The following is a 9,103-nucleotide window of genomic DNA, read 5'->3' on the forward strand; positions in this document are numbered from 1 at the left end:
CTCTATTGTTACGTTATGGAATTCCTTAAACATCAGTCTAAAGTCTGCAAGGAAAGATGCAACACTAAATACTGGTGGAAATGCTTCCTTGGAGATACTGTAGTAGTTCAAGGTTGCTTCATGGGTTTGAGAGTGCCTGCTTGGGGATATTTGTTCATCGATAAACAATTGCATTACATTTCCTCCTAATGCAGCCAGAGACTTGTACTGACAACTTTCGTAAATGTCTGGACAAGAAAAAGAAAAGAGCCAAAGATGAGAAAAAGAGTGAAATTTATGAAGTTTGCAAGGCTGTTTAAAAATAAAAGGAAGCTGGGCCTTCAGGTCACTCGCTTTAATATTCATCCTTCATCCCCCTAAACAAATAAAATCAGCAGGAAGAACACTTTAGCAGTACAATTTCACTCTGTGTTTCTCTTTATTTGTACTTTTAAATGAAATCACAGTGACTGAAGGACCCTCTTTACCAGTACAATTTGTGTGGGTGTTTTTTTTTTATTTGTTTCTTTAAAATCAAGATTGTGTCACTACGTTTGAGTGGCGCGACTGGCGCCTTGTATGCCGTCTGCCTTTTGTCTCCTCCCTGAGCGCTGTTCACAGATTTCCCAACGCTCCTCGGCCGTGGTGAATTGGTATGGGACCTCGGCTGTAGCCTTCGGGGCGGGTCTGGGCCTCGGTGGGCACTGCTGCTTCATGGTGCTCGGGAAGTGGTCCCCGACCAGCGCCTAGATCAGCTGCAAGCATACGGATGCAAACTAACAAAATCCACTTAAGTTGGGGCTTCTCTAGAGTGTCTCACTAATAAACTGAGGTATTTCGTTGCATTCATTCATTCATTCATTCATTCATTCATTCATTCATTCATTCATTCATTCATTCATTCGGTGTACTACTAAAGGCCATTCTCCCATTTGCAGAACACACTGGGAGGGGAGAGGGGGGGAGTGAGTCACTATCAATTATCACGCATTTCGGTGGGCAGGCGTTACGACTTGCGTTTTAAGACAATGAACTGTGATATTGAAGAGGAGTAGCGGTAGATGTAGTACAAGCGTGCATGCAGAAATGGCACCGAGATGTGGCCCGATGCCACGAAGACCTGGAGCACGTCCACGCCATGTGGCAGCAACATCACTATTCTTCAGACATACTCGAAGTTTGCTGCTTCTACCCGCATGCCAACCCTTACCATTTTCTCTTACAGTAAGCTGCTGTTAAGACGATCCCGGTTAAGGCGAATTTGGGGGTACGCAGAACACTGTACATTTGGTTGGTTTCAGACAGGTCCAACGCAAAAGCAATCTGCTTAAAAGGAAACGTTAATTCGGTTAAATCGAACTTCCGCAGTCGTTCCCGATACCTGCCACTCAGTCTAGCGAGATGTCCTCATTGGCAAACTTTGAAGAAGTGATGCTAGCTACCTAAGAAGCTAATGGTGATTCTGTAGACACAGACAGCTACGCACATGTCGACGAGGATATGGAAACCTGCAAGGCTGATGGCGAAAAGGGTGATTAAGGAAGTCCTCGATGTGCCCCTGCAGCCTATAAAGTTATGGTGAGGACATCGTTCAGCGGTGCTCACACATTATCTAGCTGATAATGGCCTGGATCCTTTGGCGTATTTTTTCAGCAACATGAGGGGAACAAAGACATTTTTTGCAAAGTAAGTGAAACTCCAGCTTTCGTGACAGCGCACAGGTTTGCGAAATGCCGGCAAGCAACATTTACTTGCGAGTTTAAGTGTTCTTAAAGCGACGTTCTGCATCACGAAAATCGAACTATTTAATTTTTTACATCCGCTTTTTGATATTGGCTCAGCTTCATTTTTTGGTTTGTGTGGTTTGCCAGGAATAATGAGTTCTTTTATTTAGATCCTTTCTGTTAAAGCCAACTTTTCATTCGGCGAGCAGATATTCGCAATTCCTTCGAGTTAGTTTTAATGGGAACCTACTGCATATAGTATTTATTATACCCAGGCGCGGCGCTGAAGTGCTTAATCTGAGGGCGAAAATGGCTTAATTAAACACACCTGCTGTCAACTGTTTTCCCACAAAGGATTTCGGAACAGCCTATTGCGTACAGGGGCCACTATATGCCACTGGACGCAGACACCAATGATGTCTTCAGTGGCATTTCGAGCCAGGAAGCAGATTCCGCGACACATAATTTTTCTTGCTGTGTACGCGACGCAGTTTAGTAAAGGTGTACGAGGCATACAGTCTTACTTATGTGACTGGTGGAACACTGAAGCCACGAACATGCTGACATCACCCTTTATTGTGTTGCTTGAAGGGGGCGTGATTGAGCTCGACTGGTGGAAAGGCTGGGCCTCCTTGGACCTGTGTTGTGGGACCGAGACAGCGTCAAACGAAACCGTAAACACACACACACACACACACACACACACACACACAAAGCCAGCATTCAGAAAACTCTAAAGAAAAACAACTTATCCTCAATAAAGGCTATAAGTTTAAAGACACGCAGTAAACTGTGCGTGACATTTTTTTTTAGACCTGTCTGGTAGGTTTAATCTTAGTCACATATGTAGTTATGCCATGGTAGCGGGGTAAATTTTGTGGTAGCCGTAATACATATGATACTCAGAACCCACCTGAGCAGTCTCATACATATCTTACTGCAAATACCAAAATTAAACCACATTATTTCAACTTTGAGTATGTATTAGCCATAACATTTTCGTTATTTTCATGAAATATAAACAATGTGCCCCACCTAGTTCGGCAAGGGCACCGGGGAAACTTACAGACCTTTGTATGATACATCAAAATTGGAAAGATACGTGGGTTCAGTAATTATTTGCAATATGTCTATTCAAACAAGAAATGCTAAAGTTTCCATAGAGATTACACTACACATTGCCATGGTTTTCAGCGAACTTGAAGTTGGTGCCTCGTCTAGTTTTAAGAATTTGAGAAGATATGTGAATAATGACAGCAGGGCACTCTCGAATGCTTTTATAACTCAAAGTTCTACGAAGTCTTTCATTAGGCTGCAAATTACTTGGCACGTTTATCGCTCATCGCATGACGCGCTTCGTACTTCAATGAAATATAAACACCATGCCTTGCATATTTCACCAAAGAGACGAGTATTCAGTAATTTTCAAAGCACAATATTGCTCCAGGCACTTCTAACTTTCAATACACGTCACCCACATGATGGCTCCAGATTCACTGTAAATATGAAATCTCTGCCATTAGCCAGAGGAACTTATTTTAAAATACCGCCATCATAAGCCATCGCAGCAGAGGGTGGCGAGGGCACTGTTGCGGTTTTTGAGGGCGACAGAATTGGACAGGCGGCTGTAGCCTGAACAGATGTTGATAGAGCTGCAAGTGTCACTGTGCTGTGCGATGACAGTATTCGGTTACAGTGACCGATTGTGATTGTGTGTCTATGCTCCTTCCTTTCCTTATCTCTACTTTGTTACCACTTTACCTCCCCTTCCCCTCTCTCCACAGCGTAGGGTAGCCAACCGGATCTTCTTTCTCTGGTTAACCTCCCTGCCTTTCCCCTTTCCTCTCTCTCTCTCTCTCTGCCATTTATAGACCTCCAACAGAGGAGTTTTTTAGGCGGCTCTTATAACACTTATAGACAAGCCGGAAACGAGGTTTTACCAAAATTCACTTAATAACTAATTAACCCAGCCATTTCAAAAGTTGCCTTCCTATTACTTTTAAGAATCACCACATTCCAAAAAATTATAGACTTTGTGTGCCATTACTTTTTTCATGAAACCGTGGAAACTTGCATATAACGTTTTTCTTTTTCATTTTTTTCTTCTGTCAATCAGCGTTGCTGTAATAATGTAAACATTTAGCGAAATATTATAGTTTCTCGCCCCCAAGATACGAAAACCATAGTTTAAATCAGTTAAGTAACCGCAAGTCGCTTTAATGTAGCAAAAAAAAAGAAGATGCAGCGAACTTGCACGACAGAACCCAGCAAAGGTGTTTCTCTTTAGTGTTACAGTAAGAATATCTGTTGGCTGTAATTAAATCACGTACCTTGAACTGTTGCCTCTGTATAACTTACTAATTGTCTGGTCGGTTTAGCGCTCGCTAAACAATTTTAACAAAGGGTGTTAGTTATTCATTTCACATTTCACTTCTTCAGAACATTGCCTACATAATCCTTCCCCATTTTCACTATGCACCTGTATTTGCTCTCGTTTGCGTTCAAAGTTGTCCGAGAGAATTGACCGATTCTGCATTGTTTGTATAACAGAGAGACAACGCTCTGTATCGCTTCCATGCATCATTTACTACAAAGGATCCTTTCTTGAAAACGCTGGGCTCATTACTTTCCTCTCGAGAATGCTGTCATGCTGATAACGCGCATGCCGTTCGTCATTTGGACGTTCCAGGCTACCATCGTTAAAGAAAAGAAATTCGGGCAAGGCAGACGACGATCATTGTTGTGTGGCAAGATACGACCCAAAGGGTGGTGTAATTTGGTTTAAGAGTGTACGTAGCCTTTATCAAAACCTTTCTCAGTACTTACTCTCTCCCTTTCTTCCTCTTTCTATTCCCCTTTCCCCCACCCCCAGTGTAGGGTAGCAAACCGGATGCTGTTCTGCTTGACCTCCCTGCCTTTTCTACCCTTGTTTTCTCTCTCTCTCTATATAGCGGCTTTTGCATCACTGAAAATACAAGCCCACTTATTACTCCTGATGGCAAGAGCAATTGCCGCTTGTTCTGCCACCATGTGGTCTTTGATAAAAAGTGAAAGCGTCTTGCACCTTCCGTTGAGAATTTGACACAATGACCGTATATGCTTCTTTACCTTTCACCCAGGTAGCATAAACTATACCTGCCATTTGGTTCTGCTGCTCTATTTACTGCAAGAGTGATTTAGCTCTTGCCTTTCTACTTTTGATACATATTCTGGATGCATGTTTCTGGAGAGAGGGTTGGTTCTGCTGTTATTCCTAACTTCAGTCCTGAATTGTACTTCAGCCTCTATTGGGCTCCTTGATCTATTCAGTTCTGGGCGATAAGTACAAAAAAAAAAACATATGATACAGAATGTACGGTAAAAAACAAGGTGACACTCAAATTATAACGCATCATAACATGCCAAAAATTAGTAATAGCATGCCCGAATCTGTCTACGAAAAAATACTCATAATCAGATTGCTCATCGGCAAGCAAGGATGAAAATAGCAGAGTTCATATAAACTAGACAAAGAGACTACCTAAACTTTCGAACACTACAACCCACATGGTCCATGCGGGACAATTCTAGCCTGGAAATATAGACCATATTTTTGCCCGTCTTATTAATTGGAAAGAACTCTGAATATTTCAAATATTGACTTGTCAATGGCATACTTCAGCTTTGTGAAGGCAGCCGAAGTGTGTCAAAAGCATGAGCCCAAGTAATAAAACCGCACAGTATGTAAATTCTGATGCAGAGACGAGTGCTTCTTATCTACTCCGATTGCAAGGCGCACATCAAACTAGCTTAACGAAGCGTTTCATAGGCGGTCGAGAAATTCCACGCTGTTACAACGAAGGCCTATTTTTTCTAAATTGGCTATATTTCCCATTTGAATCCCTGTACCATCAGCATAAATAGAAACATGACCAAAAAATAACCGACTGCAATGCCTGTTAACAATATTGCATGGAATCTAATTACTAGGTAGACTGTTGTTAAGCATGGAGTAGAAGTCGCGAGCGTTCATTTTAGAATCCTAGTTTAAAGCACATTTATAAGTGCAGGCGAACTTTGAAACGGAACATGTTTGAATATCTTCAGAATAGGTCACGTTTGAATTTACGTTGATGCTGCCCTTGATAGTGCTGAAGTGCTATCAAATTATTACGAAGCTCAGAATTAGAACGAAAATGTCCAGCTCACAAAATAAAAGTAGCTTACAGCATGCTTTTGTTACTAATCTGCCTCTTTTCACGTTGCTGTGCTGTCCTCTGTCGCATGCCACTGGAAACGCTTTGTAACGGAGCTGGGGATTTCGCTCGTTGATTTGTGCAGCTGCGCCCACGTCGAGTGTGCGTCGGTTATGCGTTTCGTAGATCGCGATTGGTTTCTCCGGGGAAGCATCTCGCACCTGGAAGCCATGTCGCACTCACCGACTACTGGATGAGCAAGCCTGAGCACGCGGTTGTGCCTGCACTGCGGTGTATAAAGGCGCGCTGAGTTCCGTCAGCGGAAGCGGCTGCCTTGTTTGCTGATGCTGATATATGCGCCTGAAGCTCGCTTTTTGTATCCCTCTCACACATTGTTCAGACATTTCGCATATTCAATAAGTCTTAAAGCGCAGCCTTGCGTGTCGGATTAACCAAAGCGGTGCATTCGCTTATATCGACATGTGCAGCCAGAGATCGTTAATTGTTAGCTTCAAATATTGTGGAAACTGCGTACCATTGGCATAAAATAGTGTCGAAACGTTACAAAACGTACATATCGGCGCATATGAGTGGCCGAGTCACTCATATGAGCACTCTTTGCACTTGAAAATGCAGAGCAAGAAGGTTCTACCCTGCTGGACATCCTTACCAAGCGACATACAAATTGGAGCATCCGGCTTCGGGGAGACATCGCGGAGTGTTCGTATCACCGGCAAGACTGGAGGAATGTGCCGCCTCCGTTGCTGGCAACTGGCACCCGTGGCCTCACATGAGCGTGCGGCAGCGGATACATTTCACGTCACTGCTACAGGGGCCAGGTGGACCTAGGACGATACCAAGGCCACAGTGAGAATCGCAGCCTACGTGTCTTCCTGAGCTTATTGATTCATTGACCGCGCTAAACAATTGCAGCCACGTTAGGGTGCAGTCAGCAGTAATGTCGTGCCGTTCATTACGTTATTTCAATAAGCAACCAGTTACCGCTGCGGTACGACATGAACTGGCAAACAGTGCAGCTTGGGCCCATATAGAAGCTAGTGCAAAAGAGCTTCCCTCTAGGCTTCTCTTTCACATTAGTATCCTAACCTTTTGCAGTCGTCATTAGTGTTCTATGGCATAACCAGTATGAAACATGCGATCACCTTGCCCCTACCATACTAAGCGAGAGGTGCGACGCCTGTGGGCAGTCTATGCAAGCCACCTATCCGCTGTACTACATACGGCGTGACTCCATGCGAGACAATCCCACGAGCTCTGCGCAAAACTGTCACCGCTAATGAGCATTCAATGACATTCTATGGCACCATACGTTCTCTTCTACTCTAACTGCTAACAGTCCTTCATGGCCTTACGCATTGCATTTCAAATCTGGGTGCAATGTTGTCTACTGATGATGCTTGCTGATGATAACACACTTAACTTCAGTGATGTTCATATCATTCATGCAGCCACTTCTCATTAGTTAAAGCAGATATGGTATTGCCAGACACTCCAATTTCTGGCATGGACATCCTCGACAGCTGCTTGCTCATCGACTATGACGAATTCTTACTCATGACTATGTGTATCGTGATATTGACGATCCACATAGTGGGTGAGATGTGACGTTCCACCCACTATATGACGATCCACCCACAATATGACGATCAACATATGTGGATCGTCATATTGACAATCCACCCACCCACCTTATAACATCGTCGCCACAGTGACACGAGGTAGATCGCCATCTGCAGGATACAGCCGTGTAAACCATCTGAAATGTGAGAATACGGTAATATACTGCCGATTGTGCTGGCAACTGGGCGAATAAAGTGTATTGCATAACATGCACAGAGAAGGCTGCGTATACGATTAAAGCAAACAAATCAAGTTGGACGACTTTTATCGAAGAACTACATGTCATTATGATTTTCCATCTTAATTATTCTTGGCAAACGGGTGAATACCAAGTAAGGATAGTCAGTCATTCGATCTGCTCTTGTTGCGTGGATGCACCAGACTTGTTGTAAATACGAAGCCTTCCTTTAATGTAACTAGAACTTTTGGTTACCATGTCAGATTTGCCTATCAGCAAAGTTTCGTCCTAAATTTAATTTTAGGTTCGTCTTGCAGCACATGCAAATCAAACAGTATATATAGATTGCGTGCTGTATTACAACTAGTACTAATTGCAACTGTAGTTCAGTGAAGAAAGGAGCCTTGAATATTTGGATGGGGGCGAAGTGCTTTCATAGTTTGCATCTAGCCACGTGTATAAATAAAGTGCCAAGTTCTACATCGCTGTCTTTTTTTTCCTTCCAGTGGCCATCCTATCGACGGGCCGAATGGTCTACCACAGCAAGCAACGGGGACTGCTCCCGTACTTCTCCCACCTTGACTATCCTTATCCGGCTTTCTAGAACCTCTTCGAAGACAACGTGAGCCTACGTTGCTTCCCCCTATTAAAATATATGCCTCTGAAAACTACCGCCCCTGAAAGTTATTTGCATGCCAGGTCACAGGCAGTCGTTGCACCTGCTTTGAACGAGCACGATAGGATTCTGCTATATATTGGGGACAATCATGAGTCCTACCCTCATCTTTCTCATTCACAATTTCGCTTGTATTTGATTTTCACTCGGCGTGTGTGAGTAGTAATATTAAAAACCGAATAATTTATAAATCGCATAGTGTCGGAAGCGAAAGTAATTGGTTATAGAATGGATTTCGAATAGTTTTCGAATAGTTCCCGTGTGAGGAACTTCCCTTCTCATCATTAATACAGAGCGGTCTTTAAATCCAAATATATTCACATTACTAAATTCCGGTGATTAGATTGCACGCTTTGAAATGCAGTTTATTAAATGCACAAATGAAGCATTCGGAGCACATAAGTAGTTTATTCGCTTACTGTGACACACTGATGAGCGCGAATGATAGCAGCAAAGCCAAAAAAAATGGCAAGAAAGGGGGAAGGAAGAACAAATTAAGGAGGATAAAGTGAAACAATTACGCACAAAGAATTCTACAGTGTACCTTGCACACCGCAGTGGACCTGGACACGCTGGACAATATATCTCCAGAGGCGATACTCGACTCCAGTCAGCGAGTCCAGAACTTGGTCGAGGTGTTAAGGCACTGACAAGGGGCGCTCTCCGACCCGGGTCCTCTGGGCAACGCCCCAATGGACGTCTAAAGGCCGGGATTCTTCGGACAGACGCT

At 43.5% G+C, this 9,103-nt stretch overlaps 1 long non-coding RNA gene across 1 annotated transcript; it reads right to left on the bottom strand.

Moving 5' to 3' along the window:
* Positions 1–507: 507 nt before the first annotated feature.
* Positions 508–9,103, bottom strand: LOC142559437 (uncharacterized). Its single transcript, XR_012823112.1, has 5 exons — positions 8,918–9,103; positions 7,588–7,655; positions 6,549–6,723; positions 2,228–2,341; positions 508–734 (listed from the first exon to the last, which is right to left on the bottom strand). It is a non-coding gene; the product is annotated as an uncharacterized LOC142559437 (long non-coding RNA).

The sequence above is a fragment of the Dermacentor variabilis genome, chromosome 10 (assembly GCF_050947875.1).
Source record: "Dermacentor variabilis isolate Ectoservices chromosome 10, ASM5094787v1, whole genome shotgun sequence".
NCBI lineage: Eukaryota > Metazoa > Arthropoda > Arachnida > Ixodida > Ixodidae > Dermacentor > Dermacentor variabilis.